The following is a 20,732-nucleotide window of genomic DNA, read 5'->3' on the forward strand; positions in this document are numbered from 1 at the left end:
AGTGACAAGAGCGTTAGTGAGGTCAGGATGTTGGATGATCACCACCCCACCACCTCAACTATTAGATGGAGCACCACCATAATTCAGCTCAATGCTGGGTGGTTTTATACCCCTCTAACCCACGTCTGACATCAGGCATGGCGCAAGCAGGTTCATGTTTACTATCTGCTCCATAAAAAGTGTCCTATTCTAATGGCAGTACTTTTCTACAAGCACTAGACAAGCTGCGTGCTGTTTGCACATCTGTGTCAGAAATAGGTGCACCTTAAAGATGCTGAATTCAGTCCATTATCTATTTTTAGTAGAGCAACTTAACTGATTGGTATCTGTCTGGCTGTCATCAGCTCACAAACAGTAGCTGCCTTCCCCACAGAGAACTGCTGTATGTGTGAACAGCCACTGTGGGTGAGCTGCTGCAATCACAATGTGGCCTGTGTGAATGTTGTACCAGTTTACAGCTACTGATACCAGTTCCTCTTCTTTTCCAGTGAATTTGCTGCAGCCCAACATCTCCTTCAGTGCTTCACCAGTGTTTCACTGGTGGCTTGAAGGGCCTGAAGTGACCAGGAGCTACAGCTCCATCATCTGCTCCGTTCAACCGCAGTATCCAGGAGGCTCCTTCCACCTGGAGTTCAGTGGTGAATCCAGCATCACCAAAACTCAGTCAGCTGTTAACCACTCAACCACCTTCTCCTTCCCTGAGGCTGATTATGTCCACCAGGGAAACTACAGTTGTGTTTAGGAAGTAACTGTGTCTTCACACTCTTTTAGATTCTCCAACACGGAACTCTTGGCTGTCACTGTGAAAGTTACAGTAATAAGATGAGCTCATCGTTTTTCTGGACTAGTTCTCCTGAAGTGTAAATGTTCTGACAGTTTTGGTTCCCATCATCAGTTTTTCAGCAGCAGCAGCAGGACTGTTACTCGTATCAGTGCCGATCATTGTTTTCCTCAAAGGGAGAAATAAGCAAAAACTGCAGAAAGCTGAGAAGACGTATCGTAGACACTGTGAGTACTTTCTGTTCAGAGGACAGTTTACTGAGGTACACTGAAACTCACAGAAGGTAAACAGAGAGTAGATACACATGTCCAAATGTTTGTGGACACCTGCTCATTCATTTCTTCTGAAATCAAGGGTATTAAAAAGTATCTTATTTTCTTCTCTGCAGAACGAACATGGATGTGAGGATTTCCACCCCACCTCATCCCAAACTCCCCAACTCATCCCAAAACTAATGGATGAAGCATCATCCATTATATTTTGAAGACATTTTATAAAATCTATAAGAAATCCCAAAAAGAAACATTCTTCTTGCAGACTACTTTGTTGAGTTGTTGTGGATCTCTATATTGAGAAGAAACAATGAGCATGAGCAGGTGTCCCAATACTTTTGTACCTAGTTACATAGTGTACCTAGGTACTGTGTAGAATGCCTTTTGGTAAAAATGTACTGATATTAAAAAAAAAATTATTTAACCAGGCAAGGAACCATGTAAAATTCAGTAGTTCTTTGATGTGTCATGGTTTTATAAAGAGGCCTTTAAGAACCCCCTTGTTTAAAGTGTAGAGAAATGTGCTGCTGTAAAAGATGGTTAACCACTAAAAAGATGTATTTATTTATTTATTAATTTATCTATCCACACAATTCTTCAGGTGCCAGAGCCCCGGCGGGAAATGAGGAGACTGAGGGGGAGGAGGAGGATGATTATGAAAAAGCAGAAATCGCTCTTCAACAAAGAGAGGACTCTAATCTGGTGCATCCTGTTACACTTAGTAGTCTAATGCCTCTCTGGTTCGTCAGACTGGAATCTGATTGCTTAGTGGGATGGAATCTGCTAATTCACTTATTTCCCAGTAAAGGGAGGGGATTTGGTTCTACTGGGAGGGACTTTGGATGTACTGAGAGGAGTTAAGGTGGTACTGGGAGGAGTTACGCTTGTACTGGTGGTGATTTTGTTTGTACTCGCAAGACTTTTAGTTGTACTGGGAAGAGTTCTGGTTGTACTGGAAGGAATTCTGGTTGCCCTGGGAGGAGTTTGGGTTGTACTGGGAGGAGTTGGGGTTGTATTGAACCAGGTGTAAGAGAATTAAAGAACTCTGGAATTAGAGAAGGGTGGAATTCTGGTGGCTTTTGCTTTGTGGGAGAAGACCAGACCCTCCTCTGAAAAGTGAAGCTAGGACTGAGAGATGTGGCAGAGTTAAGTTTTAACTGTATTGTGACTCAGTTATTCTGTAGGGGGAAAACACAGGATCAGGATCACCTGTTTGAGGAAGAAGATGGAGGATGAAGATGATAATGATGAAAGTGGAGAAACAGTTCTTCCAGAGAAAGAAGATTCGGTGACTCTGATGATGACTACATCAATGTAGATGCTGATGTGGAAAAACCAGCGTTGGAAAATCAGCAGCAGGTGAATGTTTATGTAAACTGTGTAGAACATCATAGTCATTTCAGTCAGTACTGGTTATAATATTGGAAATTGACTTATTTTCCCATCTTTCAGGTTCCTGCCCACTTTGTAGTTCACATAACATTGACATTTTGTGGCTAAAATTGTGTCGTAAACCAGTTTTTCATTTGTGTGTTCTGATATGATCATCCTGTAGATGCCAAACACACACACACGACTGCCCATGAGGAGATTGAATCCTCTGAGTTCTCATAATAGTCTTCATCATCCATCTCAGAGTTCTCTGATGAGGACTACATTAATGTAAACTAGATAGTGGTGATGACGTACTCTGACCAGAAAAGTCAGGAGGTCTTCATACACATTCAGCCACTAAGCTCAGAGGAGCAGATGCTGTTCTGCTCTCCACAGCTGTACAGAGTGATTCTCTGAGTCACTGTAGCCTTTCTGTCAGCTCCAACCAGTCTGACCATCCTCTGTTGACCCTCTCCTAGTAACAACGTGTTTCCGTCTGCTGAACTGGATGTGTTTTCTTTATTAAATCTCTGACTGTCTCAATTCCAGAAGAGGTGAGGAAAGCTTCTTCAAGCACCTGCTGAAACACTTTCTAGTGACAGATGTGAGTAACTGGGGCAGCGTCACTGCTCACACATTCAGACAGGAGGGACAGTGTGGAGGAGGCCGGCTGTGGTTTTCCTTCTGGGCTTTGCATGTGCTGCTATGTTGTTGATGCTCGGTGTAAAACATTAAGGAAAGGCCACACAAATACAAATCAGCTGGCCCTCCTGTTGGCTACCTGGAGAACTAGGGGCATGTCTGCAAGTGATTGCTGTGATTGTCTAAGTTCATCAACAGTCAAAATCAGTTCAGTTTCAAGTAATGAATAAAGGACATGATTATTATTACTGTTGTTGTTCATTTATAATTAACAATAATGGCAATATAAATATATTCAAATATTTAAAACTGTAAACATAACCGTTATTATTAATAGTAAAATAAATGATATAAATGAATTGTGTAAATACAGTGTAATACCTGTAACTGTCAGGCCCTCGGCACGCGCTCAGCAGCCGGCTTCCCTCATTAAGCGGATCAAGGTCAGCTGGGACTGGAGCTTCTTAAGCCGTCGCTTTGTTTTCTCTCGTTGTCGTGAATCAGCTCTGTTACAGCCTCTGTAGCACTGCGCTCTACGCTCTGCTCAAAGAGGAAGCAGACTGATCCTGTCGTTGCCTGTTTGGTCTTATGTCTGTTATCCTTGTTGCTCTGTCTGCTCTGCTGATCTAAGCCCTGATGCCTCCCTGTTTCACTGAAGTCTTTCTTCTCTGTTTTTCCTTCATTATTTTGGTTTGTTGGTTTTTCTGCTTCCAGGTTTCTGTTCATTGTTTTTTTCAACACCTCGCTTGTGTTCTTTCTCCTGGCCCGAGCTCCGTCTAGTGTTCTGCTTTTGTTTGATATGTTTCTCATTTTCCTGAATACTGCTCAGCTTCCTCCCAGTCCCAGCTGTGTTACTGTGTCCAGTTTGAGTTGTGAGGTTTTGATTTTGTTTCTGGTTCTGTGCATTAGATTGCTGTTCCCCCGGTTGTGCTTTGCTTTGTTGTCTGTTTACTTTTGCCCAGGTTACATTAAAGTCCTGCATCGTCCATCCCTGCAAGTGTTTCCTTGTGTTCACTGCCACGTCTGACCAGGTATGACAGTAACTAATAAATTATTTATTATCATTATTATTATTTATTATTATTATTATTATTATTATTATTATTGAAAACAACTGTATCATGAAAACATCACATCTGTAATACATAAAGGAAATTATTATTGTGGTTGTCATTATTTATTAACAATAATAACAATGGTAATATTTACATATTTAATGTGCTAAAATGCCTTAAGATGAGACGATTAGCCTCGTTAATAAGTGAGGAAATGATCGTTGGCTTCTTCTTCTCAGTCTATGACTGGAGCTGCTGCTGCAGATATGATATCTGACCTGTAGGTGGCGCTACTGTGTCGCTTTTCATCCTGAATCAGTGTAATCTCTGTGAAACTGGACTGAATTGTCTACTTATGTCTCTTTACCGTGAACTGTCTCCGTTTTGTTGTGCTAATAACCACAGTCTGAGGAGGCCTGGAAAAAATGACCTTAACGTGGTTTCAGACTGACCTAAAGTGACCTTCACCTTTAAGTTCCATAATGAGTGTAAACAGTCCTTATTTCCCAACATGAACCCAGACCCAGATTCATTTTAGAAACTATGAACTGAAACTCCATGGCAGCATTTGAAAACCATTAATATGCAACATTATGGGCTGTTTAATTTAGACGTCTAATAGACTGTAGCGTCTAAACGATTAACTCTGGCATATATTAAATATAACAGCAGTTTATTAGTTCTTATCTCCTGCTCTCCGGGACCCTCACCTCACTTGGCCTTGGAGAGGCAATCTCCCCGCACCCTCCCACAAGCCTTTGCAAGGTCTAGGCCACAGAGACCAGCTACAGTTTGTTTCTTTAGTTCCAGTGCATTTAAACATTCAGTTCAAGTGAGGATTCTACAGATTTATCAATTCTTCTGTTTACAGACCGTCACTCTCCCTTTTCATGATGGTCATGAACTGAACTACATCCAGTTTTTTCACATATTTTTTTATTTAAGATTCTTCTCATCCCACCTACCACCTGGGAGTCCATGTTCAAGTATTTTCCAAGTATCGGTCGATAGATGCTCTAAATTCAGTTCAGGATGAGAAGATTACAGAGAGGACGTAATGTACACGAGATAAGGGGTAAAGATAAATTTACCATAACAGTGAAAGTAAATGTGTGTTCCCCTTTTACTCGCATACTGAATTTACATATATATGGTCACCTGAAGTAATTCATAATTAATATACTGGCCTTTGGCCCGAGTAAGCTCTTCCTGTCGTGAGTATTCAATCAGAAACCTCTAATCAGCATTAGTGAACAGTTCAGTTGTTTTTTGTATTGACTTTTACTGTTTTGACTTCTACATAGCCTGGTATACATAGAGACTAAATCTATAACCACTAGACCACTATAATAACACACAAAGTAAAGTAACAGCAAATGTTACATGTATTATGATTATTATTATTAGTAAAAAATAAGGGATTAAAGACTGCACACACTGCTTTCAGAATATAGAAGAGTATATATGATATACAAGCTGACAGCCCTAGTTTCTCTAAAGCAGGAAAGTACGAGCAGTTGGCGTCATCACTCGACTATATGTTCAAAGTGTCAACAAGTAATAAATGATAGGAAAAGGGAGTGGTATTGAAACATTGGCAAAAAACAAAACAGATAAAAGGGGAAAAGCCTTATAAAATCAATTCAAGTTTATTTATAAAACAACAAATGTCATCACAAAGCATTAAACAGAGATCTGGGTATAAATACCTAGAATAAAACCCAGGAATAAAAACAATAAATCAATACTGAATTAAAAGAGTATGGAAATGCGCCGTCAAGCCATAAAAGATGAAAACGTGAGTGAAATGTTGAAGTCCAGGCAGGTATACATGGTCATGCAGTGAGGTGAGGATGAATCAACACGAGGCTCTAGATCAGGACAGTGGGCTGTAGGATAGTCGAGAGCCAGGTCTGGTGGTACAAGGATGGAATAGCTGGAACTGGGCATCTCAATACATGGTAGAGGTAGAGAGGTAGAGAGAGAGAGAGAGAGAGAGAGAGAGAGAGAGAGAGAGAGAGAGAGAGAGAGAGAAGAAAGGAGGGGGGAAAACAAGGGGTTAGGAGATCCAATGGGTAGGGTGGGAGTCAGATCACGGCAAGCTTAAAACATCAACAACAAAAAAAAAATAATAATAAAAAAAACAGTAAAGGTTTCAAGCACATCTTAGATAAAACAAGGCCTTGATTCACAGGGAAAGTCCTAACTACATAAACATACTCAAAGGATTGGATACAATAAAAATGTCCTTCCCTAAACTCAGGCCTCTTTTGCCACAGGACTTACTGTACAAATGACACGGGTAGAATTGATCAAGGTCATAACAGTAGAGACAGAATTGTGGCCAAAATACATTTGCAAAGAAACAGACATATCTACCACTCCGAGAAAAAGGACTTGAATGAACAGGATAATACAGCAGTCTCGAGCACAAGCACTGCAATCCATATGATCAGCTGAGTCCATAAACATTTTCCATTTACCAAACATGGATTTCTATCATCCCGTAAGACTGGTGTCCTCACCCCCTTATTTCAGTCCTGAAGCACTGTGGCTGTAAAAGCTACATAGGACAACCACATGCGGTCATTTCCTAAAGTAGTGTTGGTAAGAGTCTCAAACGCGAGAACAGCTCAGCCAGTTTGGATGAAACACTTTGTTTTGAACACAGAAACTCACAAGAGACATCGGTATGATTGACTAACTAAACATTAGGTGGTGCATTGTCCTTGTGTGTGAAAAAGGATAGGAACCAGATTCCTGGGGGCCTGAAAGGAGGTCAAGGGTGCACAATGTTCTGGGCCATTTTCAAGAAGAAAATTAAGAAAGGGATTTAGGAGTATGAGTAGACTGGTGTACGACCTGTAAACGTAGATTAGAAAGACAATAATAATCAGAACCTGTAATCAGATCAGGACAGAACAGTGTTAGTATGAAAACAGGCTACAGCAGCATGATTAGAATACCCCCAGAGTTGCTTCTTCTGAAGTGGGAAACTGATAGTAGTCCAGAATCCTGCAAAAGAAATGTACGTTACTGGTTGTAGGTTTTAAGAAGTTCTCCAAGATGCTGTGGGGACAAACAATCAAGAGACTCATTTCAGAAGAAGTATTTTATAATCAACATGGAATTTAACTGGAATCCAGTGCAGGGACGAGAGAATAGACACATGTGGTCACAATTTCAAGCAGATGAACAGAAAAACAACCACAGAGCTGCAGATTTAAAGACAAACACAGTTGCAGACAGTCAGAGTTGGAACCAGAGTCTAAACAGAATGAACTGCAGATTTATAACCAGAGAGGTATAGATTGACAGACAGACAGACAGACAGACAGACAGAGATGCAGAAGGACCGAAAGCCAAGGGACATACATACAGTCAAACAGAGTTGCAGATGCATAGTCGGAAAAACAGCCAGCCAGCCAGCCAGAACTGCACATTGAAAGAAAATTAGCCACTAAATTGCCACACAGTTGCAGATAGACACAACCAGCCAGAGATGCAGATAGTCAGACAGTTTCACATGGATACAGCGTTTCATATGGATAAACACAGCCAGAGTTGCTGCCAGAGCCTTAGCAGGATGAATTGCAGAGTTTTAGATGGAGACAGACAGAGATGCAGAACGGTAAGCAGCCAGCGAGCCAGCCAGAGTTGCACAAGGACAGCCAGTCCAGCCACAGAATCACACATGGAAAGAAAGCCAGCCAGCCACAAAGTTGCACATGGACATGCAAACGGCGCCACACACAGTTGCAGACAGACACAGTTTAAAATGGACAGCCACCCAGTCAACCAGTTGTAGATGGACAAACAGCCAGAGTTGCGGAGCGAAATACACACTGCCAAACAGTCAGAAACAGTCACACAGTCAGAAAGACAGCCATCCATTGAACTGCACATGGATAGACAGCCAGCCATCAGAGTTTAAACAGAACGCAACAAAATTGCAGATTCATAGACAGCCAAAGAGTGCTGATGGACAGACAAGCCAAAGAGTGTTGATGGACATTCACACAGCCAAATATAGTTACAGACGCACAGTCAGAAAGACAGCCAGCCAGAGTTGCACATGGATAAACAGTCAAAGCAGCACACAACAACAGAGACGCAGACACATAGTCAGAAAGAAAGCCATCACTGCACCTGACAGCCAGCCAAACAAAGTTGCAGAGGGATTATCATACATTTGCAGACGGATAGGGAGTTTCACATGCATAGACAGCCAGTCAGAGTAGCTGCCAGAATCTAAACAGAATGAACTGCAGCTTTATAGACAGCCAGCGAGAAGTGTAGATGGACAAAGGAACATACAGTCAAACATGGTTGCAAATGCATAGTCAGAAAGACTGCCAGAGTTGCACATTGACAGACAGACACTGAATTGCAAACAAATGGCCAAGCAGACAGCCACACAGGTGTAAATGAAAAGGCAACCAGAGTTTTAAATGGAGAGACAGCTAGAGATGCTAAAGAACAGGCAGCCAACCAGAGATACACATGAATAGCCAGGCAGCAAGCGTTGCACATGGACATGCAGACAGCCATACAGTTGCAGATGGAGTGACAGCCAACCAGCCTGCCAGAGTTGCGGATCCTAAGGGAATGAGGGCGCTGGTGAGTGGGTCTTCTAGGAGCCACAGTTAACCTATAAGGGGGGGGGGGGAGAAACACACCAATAGCATTAGGATAAAGCAATTAATTACATCTAGCTTAGCTTACCAGTTTACATCAACAAGGCCATGTAAACAAGACATGTAAATAATGTCGTATTGTCATTTTAGGATGTGATGACCACCCCTATAGCAAGCACTTGGTTCACTCCAGGCTAAGCAAAGAACGAGCGCCTTATGTAAAGAGTGTGCGACTTGTCTCTTTCATGTTCCGTTTTGACTTTGTCTATACTTTCCATTGACTTTTTTGCACGAATTCAATAAACATCACTGGATGTATTCAGCTGTGTACTTCTGGTAAAGCCACACTACCACAACACAGAGACAGCCAGCCAGAGCTGCAGATGGACAGACAGCAAGCTATCGTCTTGTAGACAGATAAAACAGAACAAGTTGCAGATGGACTGAAGAACAAATACAGAGCTACAGATTTATAGACAGACAGTTGCGGACTGAGAAGAGGGACATACATACAGTCAAACAGAGTTGCAGATGCATAGTCGGAAAAACAGCCAGCCAACCAGAACTGCACATTGAAAGAAAGTTAGCCACTGAATTGCCACACAGTTGCAGATGGATACAACCAGCCAGAGATGCAGATAGTCAGACAGTTTCATATGGATAGACACAGCCGGAGTTGCTGCCAGAGCCTTAGCAGGATGAATTGCAGAGTTTTAGATGGAGACAGACAGAGATGCAGAACGGTAAGCAGCCAGCGAGCCAGCCAGAGCTGCACACAGACAGCCAGTCCAGCCACAGAATCACATATGGAAAGAAAGCCAGCCAGCCAGCCACAAAGTTGCACATGGACATGCAAACAGCACCACACACAGTTTAAAATGGACAGCCACCCAGTCAACCTGTTGCAGTTGGATATACAGCCAGTCAGAGTTGTAGCCAGAGTCTAAACAGAACCAATTGCAGATTTATAAACAGCCAGAGAGTTGTAGATGGACGAACAGCCAGAGTTGTGGATCGAAATACACACTGCCAAACAGTCAGAAACCGTCACACAGTCAGAAAGACAGCTGCACATGAATAGACAGACAGAGCCTAGGCAAAACCAGTTTTAAAAACTGTAATGGAACTATGCTAAACAAGTCCTTTTCAGTAACTGAAGCAGGTCTGCTTTGGAGCTGGTGCACCATTTATTAACACAAAAAGCTGTGGTTAGAGAGTGATGTGCAGGCTAGATCATCTGTTACATGAATCAGATCTTTATGGTGAGTCGGTAGGGAGATTATATGCCTTATATGTAAAGAGAGCTACCTCAGATTAAAAGTTGGACTGACACACAGACACTGAAAGTTGCAGATGGATGGACAACCAACCAGAGTTACAGATGGACAAAGAGATAAAGATATACAGACAGTCACACACTGTTGCAGATGGAATAGATAAAAAGACTTAGCTTTTTATCATAAATATGCTGCCACGACCAGACCTGTAAAGAAAACTGTAATAGTTAAAACCTGGGGGAGTGGATTCATTCAGGGCCATGTATTCATTAGACATGGTGAACTAAGGTGGTTATCCCTAATAAAGTCATTGATAATGTTTGGTTACAATGTGTGGGACCAACACAGGTTAGATACTGCAGGGTTCGTCAGAAATATGAGCTAGAGACAATTTTTAACACAAGCAGAGCAATGACAGAATTAATGATTGGAATAAAGTAAATCATGTAAATCACTGGCCCTACCCAGTCACACCAGTCAGGTAAGTCAGTCCTGGCATAGTACCTTCTTGATGTTCCCGGAGAGATCAACAAACCCCAGGGAGCACAGATGAAGCCTTTCTTTGCAGAAGGGGACCGGACGTCAAACCTGCAGCCAGTGGTGGAGCGTGAAGAGTTGGCTGAACGGCTTGCTCTCTCATCAGTAGATGGGCATAGGGCTAGAAATGACGATCCTGGCAGCGGTCTTCTTCCATATGTTGTCTGGGAGCCTGCAGTAGTGGTCCTCCAGGACACTGGCACCTTGGAGTTACCCTTTGTGACAGATATTAATTAGTGTTTTAGAAGAAGTCTCCAAAAACGAGAACACCACCCTGAGTAGTTGTCCTTCGCTGAAGACAAAGTGCCGAGGACATTTTACCGGTTTCCCTGGTCACGCTGACTCTCCCAGGGCCTCTCCACCGCCACCGTATTCCTTGAGTAAACACAGGGGTTAGTAAGTTAGTAAAGCAAAATAATATAAAGTAACACACTAGATAACACAAGGATTAAAACTGGCTAAGAAACAAGCCAATGCTAATATTAAAGAAAATGAAGAAATGCCTAGGAGTAACAAGCAACATGAGAGGTCTTGTGGACAAAATTGTGTGCTGCTCACTAGCACTTTGAGGGGGGTTAAATTGTCTGCAATCACTCCTTTATTTACATGTAGACCTATATGTAGACCATGGCTTTGTAGCTCATCCTCAGGTAAAAGAGAGAGTGAGAAGAGAACAATCCACTAAAAGTTATTTGGTTTACTACACCACAAACCCCCAAACCCAATCAAAAACCCTAACATTCAAACAAACACACAGTCATTACACCAATACACACTTTGACGCAGATGACAGCAAAGTACGACCTTCGGCTCCAGCAGATGGACGTTACAACAGCCTCCTTGAATGCTTTAATTAATTGTGAGATCTGTAAGAAGCAACCAGAGAGATTTAAGCGAAAATCAAACATGGTGAAAAGGTTTTCTGTAAAATGATTAAGTCATTGTATGCTCTCAAACAGTCTGGAAGGACCTAGGGGGTGCATTATTATCTAGATGAAAATGGCTTTACACAGAACCTAGATGAAACATTGAGTGACACTGATATTATTTTTTCTGCTTGTATCAAAAAGTAATATCGCACACACACACACACCTGCCAACTGTCCAAATCACCAAGAATGAACGACGGACCCCAGGCTGCCTCTTCGATCCTTGAGTCTGTCTTTTTCGGAAAGGTGTCCAGAAGTGTGCGGCAGTGCTCCTTCAGGGCCTCGCTGAGTCAGGTGGAGAACAGTGGAGAAAGATGATGCTGAAGGTGTCACACTGCCGAAGCACCAATGGAAGCCTGTTCAGGACACAGGCACCTAGAAAACAGGAGACAGCGGCGTTACTCTTTGGGCCCAAAATGTAAGTGTTTCACAGTGGAATCTCCAACAATGAGAACACGACGACTCTCCCAGGCTGCCTCCGGCCTAGTCTTCCATCTGTGGAGTTTGGTCTGTCTCTACAACAGCAACTAGATCTGCGGTTCAAGCAGGACGAGCTCCATGAAGAGCGTCTGTTCCTCCGCGGTCGCCATGTTCCTCGAGTGTAAACACAAAGACAGAAATGCAAAAGTCAGTTAGTGAGAAAAAGTACTGTACAGTAACACAGGTAGCAGATAGCACAGGGATTACAAGATACATAAGACAAAGCCAATATTAAGGCTATAAAGTAGGGATAGTTGCTCGACTCAGAGCCCAATTACGTCACAAGCTTTCAAAGCAGGACCACATCGAAACAGCAATTTGGAGTCTTGCTCAAAATACTAGCTGGTCCTATAGATCCAGTGTGCAAAAGAGGGTTATAGATACACTCTGATTAGAGCTATCCAACTACTGTTTTTGGGTTGTTCCAATAGACAAAGTATAAAAGAACCATTAAAAGAATTGGTGGATGTTTGTATGTTTTGTTGTGTTTTCAGTGGGTTTGTGGTGCAGTAAGCAAAAAAACACTTAGTGGATGGTTCGCTCTGCATTTTTTTCTTATTAGTTTGAAGACAACTTACAAAGCCGCAACCATTACAACATGACCTGAACCAAGTTGGACAGTCACCAAATTGTCACAGTTCATTTGGGTCAGACAAGAACACTGGACTGCAGTCAAGCATGTAAGGAGGTACTTAAAGGCTCCAACTAATCATGGACTGTGTTACCAGAAGAGAGGAGAGAAACTGAAGCTTGAGGCACACAGTGATGCAGATTTGGCTTCAAATACAAAAGACAGGCGAAGCACAACAGACTCCGGTTTTAGTCCAACTAAAGATGGTCCTCTTACTCTCTGCTCGGTCTACATGTGAAGGAGAATATATGGCACTCGCTGTTACCATTCAGGAAAGCTTGTACCTCACACAGCTACTAAGTGCCATGAACAGTGATCACCAATATGCACCTGTGAAAATACCTGAAGACAATCAAGAAGCAATCACTCTTTTCATGAACCCTGTATGGTGACAAAGATGAAGACACGACCACATTAGACACCACTTCATTCGATCAGTGCTCCATGAGTGTTAAATAACTGAACACTGTCCCACAGCAGATATGGTTATGAAAAAGCCAAACCTTTTAAAGAGGAGAGTATTTGGATCAGTATACAACACTTACAAACATGACAGATAGAAGCTAGAGTCAAAATGAGAAAGGGAATCTTTGTAGGGTACAACAAGAACAGTCCATCATACCTAGTCTACTATCCAGACACAGGGAAAGTCCTCAAACACAGACTGGTGAAATTTCTTACAGAGTGTGTTACTGAACACCAAACCCAGACTGACCAGTCAATAGCACATGACTTCCATGGGGAGAGATGTGTACCCCCATGCCAACAGCCAACCGTGTTCAGACTCCAGAAGAGGTAAAAGGGTTTCAAACTGACGCTTAAGATGGCGTTTAAACAAAGATTGACATAACAAACACTATTCAAAGAGAGACAGGAAAGCACCTCAGTATTTAAGCTGACTGTGTGTCAGATATTAAAGACCAGATACTGACCAATACTGACTACTGTTACAGGGTCTGTAATGTACCACAGAGCTTCAAAGAGGTGTTCAACAAAATCACAGTTTGAGTTGATGCAGATGACCTTGAGCTCCACCAGGTGGACATTACAACATCCTACTTGTATGCACAGATTGATGGAGAGATGTGTATGGAGCAACCAGAGGGATTTAAAGGAAAGACAAATACAGGTGAAAAGGTTTTCTGTAAACTGAATAAGTCACTGTATGCTCTCAAACCATCTGGAAGAACCTGAAACATGATTATTAAGATGAAAATGGCTTTACACAGAACCTAGATGACCATCGTGTCTTCAACAAACACCCTGAAAACAGCAGGATGATACTGATAATCTGGGTTGAGGATCTCATCATTGCTGCCAGAAACAATGACTTACTCATGGAGGTGAAAAAAAGGCAAACAACATTCAAGATGAAGGAAAACTGAACTATTTTCTAGGTACTGATTTGGATCAAAGTCAAGGAGCAGTAAAGAGGAGTCAAAAGAAGTACACATCAAAAGTACTAGAACAATTTGGTATGTCTGCTAAGGTCAACCCCATGTAGACAAAAGTCACAGTGTAACAAGTAGTGATTCTGTTGATCCTACAAGATCTCACAAAGCAGCAGGTAGATTGATGTATGTGAAGAGCCAAAGGTGTGGGGGGGTATTAGGCAGCAAGGAAGCTTAGTAATGTGGACAAATTCAGGCCTCACTGTATTGAAGACCCTTATTTAAGGAACATAAGGTTCTAATACTCATTGCAAGTTTTTACATGGTTCCATTTTTTATATATTCATGTTGTGTGTAGGTTTTACTCCTTACAATTAACTTGCTCCCCATATGGCTATTGGGATAAACATTACACAGAGGACTCTGTGGGACAACGGCAGCATTCCTGAATGGAATCACAGAAACTCAAACCAAGGACTTCCCTGGTTTAGACTTTCCTTTCATAAGGAAACACCCAGGATATATAAACTGTCTTCAGAGAGAAGGACATCTGAAGTAAAAAACACCTCGGTGAGAGCTACTGTTTTCAATTGTTCCAATGGACACCAAGTATGAAAGAACGGTTAAAAAAAAACTGGTGGATGTTTGTGTGTTTTGTGTTTTTACTGGGTTTGTGGTACAGAAAAAAAAAATACAAACACTTGGTGGATTCTTTTCTTTTTAATCTAAAGACGACTTAAAGCTGCAACAGTTACAATGTGTACAAGATCTGATCCAAGTTGGACCGTCAGTAAATTGTCGCAGTACGTGTCTGAGCCAAATGAACAACACTGGACTGCAGTCAAGCATGTATAAGGGAGGGTGGGGAGAAACTGACACTTGAGGCACACAGTGATGCAGATTCAGCATCAAATACAGAAGACAGACGAAGCACAACAGACTCCGGTTTTAGTCCAACTAAAGACAGTCCTCTTACTCTCTGTTCTCTACATGTGAAGGAGAATATATGGCACTGTCTGCAACCACTAAGGAAAGCTTGTACCTCACAGCTACTAAATGCCATGAACATGTGATCACCAATATGCACCTGTGAAAATATTGGAAGACAACCAAGAAGCAATCGCTCTTTCCATGAACCCTGTATGTTGATAAAGATGGAAAGATGTATGTAGACATTAGACGCCAGTATTTGATCAGTATACAACCATTACAAACGTGACAGATAGAAGTTAGACTCAAAATGTTAAAGGGAATCTTTGTTAGGTAGGACAAGAACAGTCCATCATACCTAGTCTACTATCCAGACATAGGGAAAGTCCTCAAACACAGGCTTGTGACATTTTTTTACAGAGTGTGTTACAGAACCCCAAACCCACACTGACCAAGTAATAGCAGCTGATTATTTCCATGGGGAGAGATGCGTACCCCAATGCCAACAGCTAACCGTGTTCAGACTCCAGAAGAGGTAATGCCAACAGCTAACCATGTTAACCCACCCCAGAAGAGGTTCAAGCGTTTCAACCTCATGCTCAGGGATGGCGCTTAAATAGAAGGAGACAGACATAGTGCACGCCATCTAAAAAGAGAGAGGAAAGCACCTCAGTATTCAGCTGACTGTGTCAGATATTAAAGACCAGATCATCACAGATACTGACTTCTGTTACAGGGTCTGTTTTGGGTTCATGCAGATGACAGCACAGTATGACCCTCAGCTCCACCAGATGGACATTACAACAGCCACTTGCACAGACTGATTGTGAAATGCATATGGAGCAACCAGAGGAATTTGAAGGAAAATCAAGAGGTGAAAAGGTTTTCTGTAAACTGAATAAATCATTGTATGCTCTCTTGCCAGTGACTTCTTTAGAGTCTATAGATCATATATTTAACAGCCCACATTCAGTGTGGGAGCTGCTTGTACTCTGAAAGCCAAACCTTTTAAAGATGAGAGTATTTGGATCAGCAAACAACACTTACAAACATGACAGATAGAAGCGAGACTCAAAATGAGAAAGGGAATGATTATTTCCATGGGGAGAGATGTGTACCCCCTTGCAAACAGCTAACCGTGGTGATCAGATTCCTGAAGAAGTTCAAGAGTCCCAAACTGATGCTAAAGACATGGTACACACTATTCAAAGAGAGACAGGACAGCACCTCAGTATTTAGCTTACTGTGGGTCAGATATTAAAGACCAGATACTGACCAATACTGACTACTGTTACAGGGTCTGTAATATACCACAGATCTTCAAAGAGGTGTTCAACAAAATCACAGTATTGGGTTGAAGCAGATGACCTTGAGCTCCACCAGATGGACGTTACAACAGCCTACTAGCATGCACAGATTGATGGAGATGTATATGGAGCAAACAGAGGGAACACACATTTAAAGGAAACACAAATACAGGTGAAAAGGTTTTCTGTAAACTGAATAAGTCACTGAATGCTCTCAAACCATCTGGAGAAACCTGAAACATGACCATTTACACAGAACCCAGCTGACCATCGTGTCTACAACACACACCCTGAAAACAGGAGGATGATACTGATAATCTGGGTTGAGGATTTCATCATTGCTGCCAGAGACAATGACTTACTCATGGAGGTGAAAAAGAGATCAACAACATTCAAGATGAAGGATCTAGGAAATCAGAACCATTTTCTAGGTACTGATTTGGATCAAAGTCAAGGAGCAGTAAAGAGGAGTCAAAAGAAGTACACATCAAAAGTACTAGAACAATTTGGTATGTCTGCTAAGGTCAACCCCATGTGGACAAAAGTCACAGTGTAACAAGTAGTGATTCTGTTGATCCTACAAGATCTCACAAAGCAGCAGGTAGACTGACTTATGTGAAGAGACAAAAGGGGGGGGGGGGTATTAGGTCATTAGGACATCTGAAGTATAAACACCTCAGTGAGAGCTATCTAACTCCTGTTTTTGGATTATTCCAATAGACAAAGTATGAAAGAACCATTAAAATAACTGGTGGATGTTTGTATGTTTTGTTGTGTTTTCAGTGGGTTTTTGGTGCAGTAAACAAAATAACACTTAGTGGATGGTTCTCTCTGAATTTTTTTATTTTTGATTTCAAGACGACTTACAAAGCCATAACCGTTACAACGTGTACAAGACCTGATCCAAGTTGGACCGTCAGTAAATTGTCGCTGTTCATTTGGCTCAGACAAGAACAACACTGGACTGCAGTCAAGCATGAAAGGAGGTACTTATAGCCTTCAACTGATCATGGACTGTGTTACCAGAAGAGAGGAGAGGAACTGAAGCTTGAGGCACACAGTGATGCAGATTTGGCTTCAAATACAGAAGACAGGCGAAGCACAACAGACTCCAGCACTAAAGACGGTCCTCTAACTCTCTGCTCGGTCTACATGTGAAGGAGAATATATGGCACTCGCTGTTCCAACTTAGGAAAGCTTGTACCTCACAGCTACTAAATGCCGTGAACAGTGATCACCAAGATACATCTCTGATAATACCTGAAGACAACCAAGACGCAATTGCTCTTTCCATGAACCCTGTATGGTGACAAAGATGAAGACACGTCCACATTAGACACCACTTCATTAGATCAGCACTCCATGAGTGTTAAATAACTGAACCCTGTCCCACAGCAGATATGGTGGCAGATGTTATGACAATACCTGCAACTAAGCTGAAGCTGGAGTTAGTTAAGAGCTTTGTGTTTGGGATGTAAACAAGTGAGCAAGTGAGGCTCGAATCAACTGATGGGCTACACACTAACCATTTTACACAGCAATTTACCTAAAGAACTCTTCACAACAGGAGCTTAAACAGCAGTTTGAAACCACCTCCATACAACATGCTGACAGGGAGAAAGCCTAACCTAGACTCAAAGTGTTAAAGGGAATCTTTGTAGGGTAAGAACAGTCCATCATACCTAGTCTACTATCCAGACACAGAGAAAGTCCATAAACACAGACTGGTGAAATTTCTTACAGAGTGTGTTACTGAACACCAAACCCAGACTGACCAGTCAATAGCAGATGATTATTTTCATGGAGAGAGATGTGTAGCCCCTTGAAAACAGCTAACTGTGGTGATCAGATTCCTGAAGAGGTTCAAGAGTCTCAAACTGATGCTAAAGACAGACACACTATTCAAAGAGAGACAGGACTCAGTATTCAGCTGACCGTGTGTCAGATATTAAAGACCAGATACTGACCAATACTGACCACTGTTACAGGGTCTGTAATGTACCACAGAGCTTCAAAGAGGTGTTCAACAAAATCACAGTTTTGGGTTGATGCAGATGACCTTCAACTCCACCAGGTTGACGCTACAACATCCTACTTCAATGCTTTAATTAATTGTGAGATGTATATGGAGCAACCAGAGGAAAATACAGATGAAAAGGTCAGCTGTATGCTGAAATAAGTCACTGAATAAGTCACTGTATGCTCTCAAACAGTCTGGAAGAACCTGTAACAACATGTTACCTGATTATCCAGATGAAAATAACTTTACACATAAGCTAGATGATCACTGGGTCTACAACAAACCCCTGAACACAGGGTTAGATGTTCATCATGAAGTACAGTAAGCTAGCTGTGATGCTGTTGGTTATCATGATCACAGGTGTGTATTTATTGTCTCAGGAACAGACTGGCTCCTTTACGAGTGTGTTGCTACAGTATCTGTACATAAAGGCTCTATATAACATGACATTGAGGTCAGAAGTCCATCATGAACGCTAAAAGCCTCCACAAACTTCCAGAGGGGCTGATTCTATGTCCCCCACCAATGTGAAACCCACTCCTAGGCCTTGATTCAGAGCTCTGTATTCACTAGGTTTTGATCAAGTTTCACAGAGACATCGTGAACTAAGGAGCTGATCAGTCAGAACTTCACTGACCGTGACTTCTTTAGGGGCTAGAGATCGTATATTTAACAGCCCAGATTCAATACAGGAGCTGCTTGTACTCGGAAAGCTGAATGAATCTGGATCAATTCTAATAAAGTTGATAAAGACGATTTTCTGACGTTACGATTATAAATCATGCGGGGACACAGACACAGTCTCCATACTGCAGGGTTTGTCTGAAACACTGATATATTACTTTTAATACAAGCAGAGAAAACACAGAATTAATGCTGATAAAATCGAGGAAATCCTCTTAAACTAACCTGACTGGTGGGACTGGGAAGGGCCAGAAGCCGCGACGCTGCCGCTGAGGGAAGCCGCCTGCCGACGTCCAGAACACGAACACCTGGAGAACAGGAGACCGTGGCGCTGCTCTTTGGGCTCCGATACTCTGAGGAGTTTTACAGTAGAGTCTCCAGCAATGAGAGCACCGCCCTGAGGAGCTGTACTCGGAGCCGGAGCAGGTGAAGGAGAAGTCGAAGAGCTGGTGGTGGTGGAGGAGCCCTCGACTTTTTCGACCACGCCGACGCCCCCAGACCCTCTCCGGTGCGGGAGTGGATGTGACGATCCTCGGGGTCTTCCGCTCCGGTAGCGCTGGAACTGAGACCGCCGCGTTGGAGACGTCGCGGGCTGCCTCTGGCCTCGTCTTCCGTCGGTGGAACTCGGACTGCCGGTCCAGCTGGACGAGCTCCAAGCTGAGCGTCTGGAGAGCTCGTTCCTCCACGGTCTCCATGTTCCTCCACAGTAAACAGACAGAAACACAGACGGTCAGCGAGACAGAGGACTGTACAGTAACACAGCCAGCTGCTGTAATCCTCGAGCTCTCTGCTCCCTAAGATCAGTGAGACAGAGCTGAGAGTAAAGACTATAAAGGAGAGTCGGTCGCTCGACGCTCTGAGTCGACTCACGTCTCGAACAGCGGTTCAGAGTCTCGCTCAAAATACCGGAAATCACGTGATCGCTGGAAGCGAAGCTTCGTTACGTCACTGAAACAAATCACGTGCCAACGCGCGTCTGAAATGTGTACTTAAATAAAATATAAATGTATAAAATTAATGAATTTGGTTGACTTTCATTTTAAGAGAAATATTTGAACATCAGGTGTCGTTTCCAAACCGATAAAAGAGATAAAAGTCCTTGACAAACCTCCGTATTCGAGTGTTTTAACTGGAGACGACGTGAAATGTCCTCTAATAAAACATTAAAAGGAACAATAAGGACTAAATGACACCAATCGTTTAAAATGTCTACCGCAATCCAATTTCCAAACACTGGAGAGAGGGGTCTGCCCCGCCCCCTCAACCCCAGACCCGCAGCTCGAGCGGGTTGCCAGGTTGAGGACACTGAACCTGCAGGAACGAGCGCGAGACGAGTTCAATAACTTTTACAATGACAAGCGACGACGAGTCATATTCTGTAAGATGATCAGTAAATATACTCGCTTGATCTGTTTTTATTGTCTGTTCATTATAAACCAGCTCATGAGGATTTTATATAACTCTGTCAACTGTTAGCGAGCTGGATGCAGCGCTGCCGGCTTTATGCAGAGCCAAGCTCGTTCTCCTGAACACAAAAGCCCACTGCTCCTAAAATACACTCTGGAGCTGGAGTTACTAATTTACACATCCTGACAACATACTGCTCAGTTTAACAGATAATATACACACTTTTCTCCGAGTAGTAGCTGCTGTAGACCTCAGTTATGAAGGACCCTCACTGGAGCTTCACCACACAAACCTTCTGGACGCAGGAAAATCATCAGGGCTTCCAGCTCTTCAGCTTTCATTCATCACCAGCTCCCTCCATTTCATGTAGTTACTGTT

General features: G+C 42.6%; 1 pseudogene; it reads left to right on the forward strand.

Annotated features, from left to right (window-relative positions):
• The first annotated feature begins 439 nt into the window (after positions 1–439).
• The window catches only part of LOC140542393 (uncharacterized), a 203,506-nt pseudogene continuing 183,213 nt past the window's right edge, over positions 440–20,732 (forward strand).

The sequence above is a fragment of the Salminus brasiliensis genome, chromosome 20 (assembly GCF_030463535.1).
Source record: "Salminus brasiliensis chromosome 20, fSalBra1.hap2, whole genome shotgun sequence".
NCBI classification, from domain to species: domain Eukaryota; kingdom Metazoa; phylum Chordata; class Actinopteri; order Characiformes; family Bryconidae; genus Salminus; species Salminus brasiliensis.